Genomic DNA, 10,271 nt, shown 5'->3' on the forward strand with positions numbered 1-10,271 from the left:
AGTTACATCAATACGCGGAAACGACTTAACGGATTTGCATGAAATTTTGCACACAGATAGCTTATGACATAGGTTAGAAAGTAGTCTACCTTTTTTAAGAGTTGCCACCTGTTAGAAATGTTTAATTTAATTAATACGCGGAAATGAGTGAACTGATTTGCATGGAAGTTTTTACACAGATAGCTTATGAGCTAGGTTGAAAAATAGGCTACTCTTTTAAGAGTTACCACCTGCTAAAAAAGTTTAATTAAATTAATACGCGGAAAAGCCTGAACGGATTTGCATGAAATTTTGCAAGCAGATAGCTTATGACGTACAGTGAAAAATAGGCTAATTTTTTGGAAGAGTTGCCACCTGTTAAAAAAGTTTTAATTAAATTAATACGTGGAAACGACTGAACAGATTGTGTGATCTTTGTACGACGAGAGAGGACTTTACTTCTCAATTGCCTACACAGCCCAAAGTAGCACTTGTTGGCAAGATTCTCCGTTCGATTTAAAGGCTGACATTATTATTGGTGTTAATGCTGGTTCCCAAATAAACAAAGTCGTCTACTTTTTCAAACCTGTAACTGTCAACAGTGACGTGGGTGCCAATACGCACGGAAAATGTGTATGCTCTGACTGTTCGTGTGATGACAGGAGATACTTCGTTTTGTCCTCGTTCACCACCAGACCTATTCGCTTTGCTTCTCTATCCAATACCGAGAAGGCAGAACAGACGTAGCCCTTGTTTTTACCGATAATTTCGATGTCGTCGGCATACGCCAGCAATTGTACGCTCTTGTAAAGTATTGTGCCTGGGCGGTTCAGTTCTGCGGCTCCTATTATCTTCTCCAACATCAGATTAAAGAAATCACACGAAAGGGAGCCCTCTTGTCTGAAACCTCGTTTGGTATCAAACGGCTGGGAGAGGTCCTTCCCTATTCTGGCGGAGCTGGTGGTATTGCTCAACGTCATTTTCCACAGCCGTATCAGTTTCGCGGGGATACCAAATTCAGACATCGCGGCATAAAGGCAACTTCTCTTCGTGCTGTCGAAAGCGGCTTTGAAATCGACAAATAGATGGTGTCCTCGGGGGTCCTTTCCAAGATTTGGCGCATAATAAATAAATAGCAAATAATAGCAGTACTTTTAGATAAAAGTGTGATCCTTTCGCAACGTGTGCATGTGATAAACATTAATATCGGCACACGCCTTCCGACGTAATAGTTGTGTTTATTTGGGTTATCCTGCACACTATCACGATTATTTATTACGGAAATGGTCTGAATCATTCTTATTGGTGTTGGTAGCACTAATTTTATACTATTATCACGAGGAGGACGAAATTATAAAAATGAACTCACTAAATGTGGAAAAGTACTTTTAAACGAAATAATATTCACTTAAACATTTATTTAGCGTAAAGGAAATTTATTTGAAGCAAGCTAAAAGAAGCAATGGCAGAATATATGTTTGTGTAAACATTCATTTGTCAGTGCTACCAAACTGCCATATTATCAGTGACACAAACCAAATAGAGCGGATCATATATTGAACCATCTCTATCGGGATCATATCGTTGTTGTTGCATTTTTTTTTATCCGGATCCCGATGAACAACAACTACAAGAGTTAATAACGGTCAACTTTCAAATTAAGCATTTCTAAGTCCAAATTTTTCCTTCCATGGATTCTCTTATTAATTTTCTTTAATACATATGTTGTATACGCCTTATTTTTTTCTTCTTCTTCCTTTTTGGCGCTGTAACCGCCTAAACGATTTTGGCCGAGTTCAGCAAAGCACGCCAGTCGTGGGTGCCAAGGCGCCAATGTTCTAACTGTTTGTTTGATGACAGGAGATACTTCGTCTTGTCCTCGTTTGCCACCAGACCCATACGCTTAGCTTCCTTATCCAACTTGGAAAAGGCAGAACAGACTTCGCGGTTTTTGTTACCGATGAAGTCGATGTCATTTGCATAAGCCAGCAATTGCACGCTCTTGTAGTAAATTGTTAATGAGCGGTTCAGTTCTGCAGCTCTTATTATCTTCTCCAACATCAGATTAAAGAAGTCGCATGAAAGGGAGTCGCCCTCTCTGAAACCCCGTTTGGTGACGAACGGCTCGGAGAAGTCTTACCCAATTGTGACGGAGCTGGTGGTATTGCTCAACGTCATTTTACACAGCCGTATGAGTTTTGAGGGGATGCCAAATTCAGATATAGCGGCGTATAGGTCACTCCTTTTAGTGCTGTCAAAAACGGCTTTAAAGTCGACAAATAGGTGGTGAATGTCGATCCTATTCTCGCGGGTCTTTTCCAAGATTTGGCGTATTGTGAATACCTGATCTATGGTGGATTTTCCAGGTCTAAAGCCAAACTGATAAGGCCCAATCAGTTCATTGACGGTGGGCTCCAGTCTTTCACACAATACGCTCGATAAAACCTTGTAACCTATGCTTAGAAGGCGGATCCCGCGGTAGTTGGCGCGAATGGCTGGGTCTCCTTTCTTGTGGATTGGGCAGAGCACACTTAAATTCCAGGCGTCGGGCATGCGTTCATCTGACCATATTCTGCACAAGAGTTGATGCATGCACCTTGTCAACTCCTCGCTGCCGTACTTGAATAGCTCAGCTGGCAGACCGTCAGCTCCAGCAGCTTTGTGGTTTTTCAGCCGCGCTACCCGATCGCGTAATGCACCCAGTACCAGAAGAGCCTGCACGGCTCCTAGAAGCCCCCTGGGCAGCAGCAAACCACCCAACCCCCAACTCCCCCACAGTCTACCGGCCGGTCCAACTCGCGCGTGCGAGCCAACCAGTAGCTCCTGGTTGCCCACACCATCTGCTCCGTATGCCAGAACAGAATATACCGGAACGTGACCTTAGTCAAATGCAATTCATGCCTTGTCGCTTCCGCCTATGATCTGGCCTACGCACCACGCGCGAGTGGACTACTAACAACAGTGTTCCATGCTGTAGAGCACCGCTGAGGGAAACAACACCGCTCTCATTGCAGCCACCTACCAACAGGGCGCAACAGCAACCGCGTCAGATGCAACAGGCCAAGGTAGACCCCACACCTCCCTCACCCCCCGTAACCCGACCAGCCTCCCAAGGCATACGAAACTCCTACAACTGACTGCAACGGACTCCAGAGCAAGATTGATTAGATAGTAGTATTAGTAGGCATGGAATATTGATAGCTGCGGTTCAAGAAACGAAGTTGCACACCGACTCAACTCTGTTGGGTTGCGCCGCCTACAATGTGCTCCGTAAACATCGCGAGCGGGATAATGGTGGTGGATTAGCATTCATCCTACACCACAAAGTGCAGTATCGGCTTATCGAAGAAGACATCGACCTGAGGGACACCACCCTAGAATGTCAGGGCATAGCTGTCCGGTCCGGCGATGTCGAGCTCGAAATATTCAACGTGTATATACCCCCTGTCAGCTGCTGCCCGGCAGGATATCAGCCTGACATAGGTGCGCTACCCAGAGGTGAAAACCGAATAGTAGTAGGTGACTTCAACGCGCACCACGATCTCTGGCACTCAAGCCTGGCCAATGATCGTGGGGGAAATCTTTTGGCTGAGCAGATAGACGATTCGACATTCTGCATCATTAACGACGACGCCCCCACCAGGATTGTGGGTAGCTGCAGCAGCCCGCCAGACCTTACAGTTGCTAGCGCTGGTCTGATCAATAGCATATCATGGCGACCTATGCTAACACTAGCATCAGACCGTCTACCCATAATCAGCTAGATCAATAAGCCCACCGACTTTGCTCCCGAGGACAACCGAACCTACACCAACTTTAACAAAGCTGATTGGGATGGCTTCGTTGAAGTTATCGAGAGCAGCTTCGACGCCCTTCCCACACCCACAAACGTATATGCTGGCGAACGCCAGTTCCGCAAGGTAGTCACTGCCGCAGCGGCTCGCTTCATACCGTCCGGACGTATCGCGGAAGTCCGCCCAAATTTCCCGGCCTAAGCAGCTGTACTAGCAAATGAGCGTGACCACCTACGCCAGGTCGATCCCGGGTACCCTCGCCTGAGGGACCTTAATTTGGAGGCAACTTGTAAATCAACACAAGCGGAAAAAGTGGGAGGACCACTTGAAGGCCTGTAATTTCACATCTGGTGTGAGTAAGCTCTGGTAAACCTTGAGGTCCTTGTCCAACCCAACGAAGCGTGATGACAGAGTGGAAATTTCATTCGAAGATCGCGACCCGAAGAAATGCGCGAACTACTTCAGTAGGCAACGCCACCTGACATTTCTGTCTTAACACAGCTTTTTTAACAGAATCTGTAGAAGGTGGAGACGTGGGGTAATGAATGCAAATGGTTGTAACTGCCCATTCGCAATGGAGACCGCTCACTGCTCTTCAAGAGCAATATACATCAGAGCTTATATCTTGCCATCTATTGCCAGCAATTTGGTACTTTGACAGCTACATTTTCATTTGCACGAAAACTTCGTGGCGGCAACATTACTGATATTATAATATAAAAGAAAAAATTGAGCTGTTTTCTTTTAAAATATTTGTTATTATGTACTTGGACGCAAAATAGCCTATTTTCTAAATTTTTAAGCGATTAAATCCGACAAAAATACATTTTAGAAGCCCTCTTACAAATGCTTATATTAAGATATAACGGGCCCACACAAATATTGGCACTAATATGACTTATGCAACAAAAATGACAGTTGAACAGCAATAATTATGTACGTGAACGCGGCGTTAAACTGAAACATGTAAAATCAATAGACCCTTACGAATTCGCAGCGATTTGTTATGATTCGCCCCGAGCATTATAACCAGGGCAAGGCATATATTTTGTTTTTGGTTTTACTGATTTGACAGCACAGCAATCAAAAGCTAAAACAAAACACATGTAAATTTTGGGGCGAAGTGAGATTTGACATAACACCCGCAATACAAAATACATTTGGTTGTTGTTGTTTTATTTTTGCTGAATGAATTCGACTTGAAGCAGCGAGTATCAGACTTCAAGTCAAGGCGAATTTAATAAGGTGGTGTAAGCCATATATAAGTAAAACATTACACTAACAAATTATACGCAGACATTCAAACTTTCATTAGTATGAATAACCACAATCATTTTGACGTAATGTTCTCCACGGCGAAAAATTCAGATTCGCCGGTATCACCACCTAACCGAGGCGAATTTAATAAGGTGACGTTAGCCGTATATAAGTAAAAAAATACACTATCAAATTGTACGCAGATATTCTTACTGCCATTGGTATGTATTACAACAAACACATCATTTTGACGTAAGACGTAAAGAGCGAAATACACAACACAAGCGGCTTGAAAAGCCAAGCGAAATATCTCTTTGCTTCAAGCCATGTGCGTTGTGTATTGGTGTTTAGGGTGTTTGAAGGTTTGACAAGCCGTTTGAGTGAAATTGGAACAAAATGAAAATTTTTATTTTCTGGCCGCCATGTTCACTTTTGGTCAAGTGAATGATAAATTCGCCCCATTTGCAACGGAATTTTCACCAAGTGAAGACGTACGAGAGGGAAATGGAAGAAAACAATAATTTTTAAAATTGTGGGGTGTAGAGCAGGTCACCTTCGCGTCGTGCACCCTGGGTAACGCCAAATGGCCTGCGGCCTTCACGACCTCTAAACCTGTACGGTAACGACCTTGGCTTCGTCCTCTGACTACGACCTCCCACGGTAGGTGATGCGAAATGGCTAAGCCCTATCGATCTCATTCCTGGGGGTCCTTAACGGAAAGTCTTTCGGGGGGTAATAGCGCGTCGGAATCGACGCACGCAGGTGCTATCACAACCGAGAGGGCAGGAGTGCCGTAACCGGCCTCTACGTGAGTTATTATGCAAGGCGTGGGGTCGACTGGACGGTTAAGGGGGTACCAGTTCGGGCTCCTCGCCCAGTTTTCCTGGTTTTTCCTTGAAGGCTCCCCAAAAGCAGCCTTCTGGAAAGCCCAAACGGTAAACTTCCTCGGGCCGGAAGGCGCATTTAGACAGACGCATGTCAACCAAGATTTTGGAACGCTACGGTGATCAGGATGCTGCTCAGTTATCTGAGAAACGTGCTAAAACGATCGAGTGGGCCAAAAGGGTGCTATGTGGTCCGGAGGGAGGAACAAAAGGTTCGACCAAAGGAGATGCGAGCGCACCTCATGCAGCTCCCAAGAGACAGAGGTCTCAAGAAAGAGACCAAGGACTGAGGGTGCACCTGTCCTGTTCAGCGAAATCGCAAAGCGGGTGCGATCAATTACCCTGGGGGTCATTGATAGAAGCAGGGAAGATGGCGCCATATCCGGTGATAACTGGAAGCGTGTTTCAACAGCCATCTCCTCCGTCTTCTTAAGAGTCTTCTGAGGAAGCTATGGTCCAAGATGCGTACCAGAGAATATAGAAGGCGCGGCGTCCGCAAATCTCCTCATCTACATTGAGCAAGGTGGAGCCGACGTAGTCCTGATTTGGGAGGCGTGGCTGAGCAGAAGCAGTATCTTCGGGATAAGAACGCCTAAATTTAAGCTGGTGCTGCAGAAACAAGCAGGTAGACCGAGATCCTGCATACGCATTAGAAACGAATTTAAAGCACTAATTTTACCTATTTTCAGCAATTAGGACATTATGACGGTTAGCCTGGGTGGTGGTGCCAGAGATCTCGGGCTCGTATCTGCATACATGGCGCATACGGACAAGGAGGAACCACCTCCACTATTGCTGCGTGAGACCATAGCCTAAGCGAGGCGACGGAAAGGCGATATTATCATTGGATCAGATGCGAACTCGAGGCACTCGTGCAGGGGAAGCTCAGACATTAACGCGAGAGGTGAGTCAATTTTTGATTATATTATAAGTGAAGAACTTAGGTGCTTGTAATAGAGGAGATGAACCGACCTTTATCACTGTGGCAAGGCAAGAGGTCTTTGACCTTACCCTTGCCTCGTCTTCTTTATTATCCCGTATTTCCTATTAGACGATCCTTCAAGATCACTCCTTTTTGGATCATAGATACATTCAGTTTTATCTGGACGAAGATCGTTCTAAAAGTATCCCCTATAGAAATTTTAGGAGAACAAATTGGCACCTCTACAGCCAAAACCTGCGGGAACTACTCCCAGAGGCCCCTCTGGTAAACTTGAGCACTGAAATCTCGATTAAGGATTTGGTGGAGAAGTTTACATCAGCCTGTAGAAGTGTCATTGAAAGCTCATGCTCGCTGAGCATACCCTCGGGAAAAGTCCGATCTAAGTGGTGGACGATGGAACGCTCTTTTAAACAAAGCCAGGAAGAGTGGACAACACTCCGACTGGGAACTCTACAAGGACGGACTGGGTATCTATAAGTCCGAGATAAGAAAGGCCAAAAGTAAGTCGTGGAGAAATTTCTGCGAAGCCGTAGAAGGTTATCATGAATCGTTTCGATTTAGGCGAATCCCCGCGAGGAGTCCTATACCTCTGGGATATTTGAGCGACGAAGAGGGAAACAGGGCCATGAGCGGAGGGCAGTCGCTTAAGCTACTTCTTGATCCTCATTTTCCAACAAACTCCGCACCGTGTGAGCCTACCGGTGTCAGTGCGGTCGGCTGCCCTACATCCTCCGGTGAACTACTGGAGAATTTGACCGAGTCAATCGGTTTCAAGCCTTTCAAGTCCCATGGACCGGATGGCATTATTCCTGCGCAGCTGCAAAAGGCTGTGGAGGTCTCGTCTTGCTGGGCCACCCCAATCTATGCGAGCTGCCTAGAAAGGGGGTACATCCCGGGGGCCTGAAGGAGGGTGAGGGTTACCTTCACCCCCAAAGCAGGAAAAAGCTCTCATGAATCTCTGAGGGACTAGAGGCCAATCAGTCTCTCCTCTTTCTTACTGAAGAGATTTGAGAGACTTATTGACCTGTATATAAGAAACAAGATTCCTCGAGAGCGACTGAGCCCCTCTCGGCATGCCTATATAAAAGGTGGATCCATGGCATCTGACTTGCTCACAATTGTCAAACTCATAGAGGAATCTATGAGGAACAAATATTTTGTAATTGGGGCCTTCCTTGATATCGAGGAGGCTTTTAATAATGTGTCACCTGGGGCGATAGTAAGAGTCCTAACTAAGCTCGGAGTGGAGAGCTACATAATTAGGCTCATCTCTCGCATTTTGTTCGACAGAACTATCATAGCGGTATGGGGAAATGCCTCTGACCAGCGTAAAATGAGCAGAGGCACCCCGCAGGTAGGCGTCCGATCCCCCTTTCTCTGGATAATCGTGATAAACGACGTCCTGGAGGAGCTGGAAAGTAGAGGATGCCAGGCTAATTCCTACGCGAATGATGTGGCACTCAACGTCAGAGGAAAGTTCTTGGATACTCTGTATTATCTTATGCAATGATACCTCAACTTGGTCACAAACTGGTCTTCTATCTGCGGACTTGCCATAAATCCTGGAAAGACAGAGCTCATATTATTCACCACAAGGTATAAAGTGCCTCATGCCCGGCTTCCCTCAATAGGAAGTGGTTCCCTTGTTCTTTCTGACAAGGTCAAGTTATTGGGCTTGATCCTGGACAGAAAGAATAGGAGAATGGTAGTTTCTGGAACAGAGGTCCAATAAATATATTCACGGACGGATCGAAGCTGAGGTCATTAAAAAAATAGAAAGCAAATATCTTTTCCTCCATATTTTTCTTTTTGAGACTAGAGACGTGAGACAGCTTACTGAATACCAGGCTAATAGCCCTGACAGACATATGGTTTGTACACCATGGTATGCATACTATGGATTTTGGTACTACATATTTCGATGTGACAGACATTTACCCTGGTATTCAGTAAGCAGTCTCACGTTTTAGTTTCCTAAGGAAAGATATGGAGGACAAGAGAACTGCTTTCTATTTTATTTAAAAGAACGCGAAAATGAAACGAGGAAATATTTGTTTAAAAACAATTTCATTATGAAACAAACCTAAGTACTTTAATATCATAAAAATTCAATGAATAAAAATGCTATGAAAAAAAATCTCGTGCCCGAGGACTACATACATGCTATCAGTTGTGATAAAGAAACAAAACATCGGTATAAGTACTAAATATGTGTCACATGGAAATAGTATCAAAATCCATAGTATGCATACCATGGTGTACAAACCACATGTCTGTCAGGGCTATAAAAGATGTGATAAAATTGTTCGCGAATCAACGACACGCAAGAATTATGCTCCTAATATATCAGGTTTGTGTGAAAAAATATGGTCGGAAAAATATAATGCTATCAGGAAATTTTCAGAAAATTTTCCTTAAGTTGTAGAAGCATTCGAAAAGTTGCCAATGGAGGGAAACTTTTCCCCAAGAAAGTCTGCGCATCAATTGTGTGCTGCTATAAAATGGCCGATGTTCACAATTTCTTTAATGACGATTGCTAAAATTCAATGTTTCTGGAGCATACAGCAAAAATTTAGCAAGTGAAGACAATAGACCTCATCGCCGTTGGGCAGCATATTTAAAATATTTTGGAGGTGACTAAGAATGATCGCAGTAATGTAGAAGGACTCACTACAGAGTTGGTTAACAAATCTCATACTAGCCGATCTAGGAGTAGAGATTCCTCTACCACGTTTGGCAGGTAAACAAAAAAACTGAAGTAACCCCCATCGGGCAATGAAAATGTGTACTGGCGACGGTCTATAATAATACCGTATCTGGGTTCACTAACGCTCTTTTTACAACTACGCTTTTCCAATGAAAGTACTCCAGTTTTTCTCGCTGTCTGGATTGCACCCATTGTTATCGATTAATAGTTCCAGTGAAAAGGTACAAAAAACGCGAAGCATTTTCAACAGATCTAGAGTGAAAACCTGGCGCATAAGGACAACAGGAGAAGAAAGGAAAACTCGTTACCGAAAACCGCGAGAGGATTCAGGAGGAAATAATCGATCAGATCAGATTCGCCTATAACACCACCTTATTAAATTCGCCTTGCCCAGGGCGAATTTATACAAGGTGGTGTTACTGCCATGGTGTAATGAACTGAAGGTGGCGCATTCCCGAAACCGCTACTTTGGTTTTGCCGACTTTGACGTTTATGGCAATACGTAAACAAACTTTTTGTTTATAAACAAGTGCAAACGTATTGTGTATTTTCAAGTGAAAAATCGAAGTAATTCGTGCGTTCTGAAGTAAAAAACATTTTATTTGTAATAAAAACTTTATAAAAATGTCGTGTCGTGTGTTGAATTGCAGCAGCCGTAGGGGTAAAGGCCCTAAATGCAGTTTTTTTTTGTTTCCCCGCGACGACGC

Source organism: Rhagoletis zephyria, unplaced genomic scaffold (assembly GCF_001687245.7).
Source record: "Rhagoletis zephyria isolate East Lansing unplaced genomic scaffold, Rhagoletis_zephyria_1.1 Rzeph_scaffold_00322, whole genome shotgun sequence".
Lineage (NCBI taxonomy): Eukaryota > Metazoa > Arthropoda > Insecta > Diptera > Tephritidae > Rhagoletis > Rhagoletis zephyria.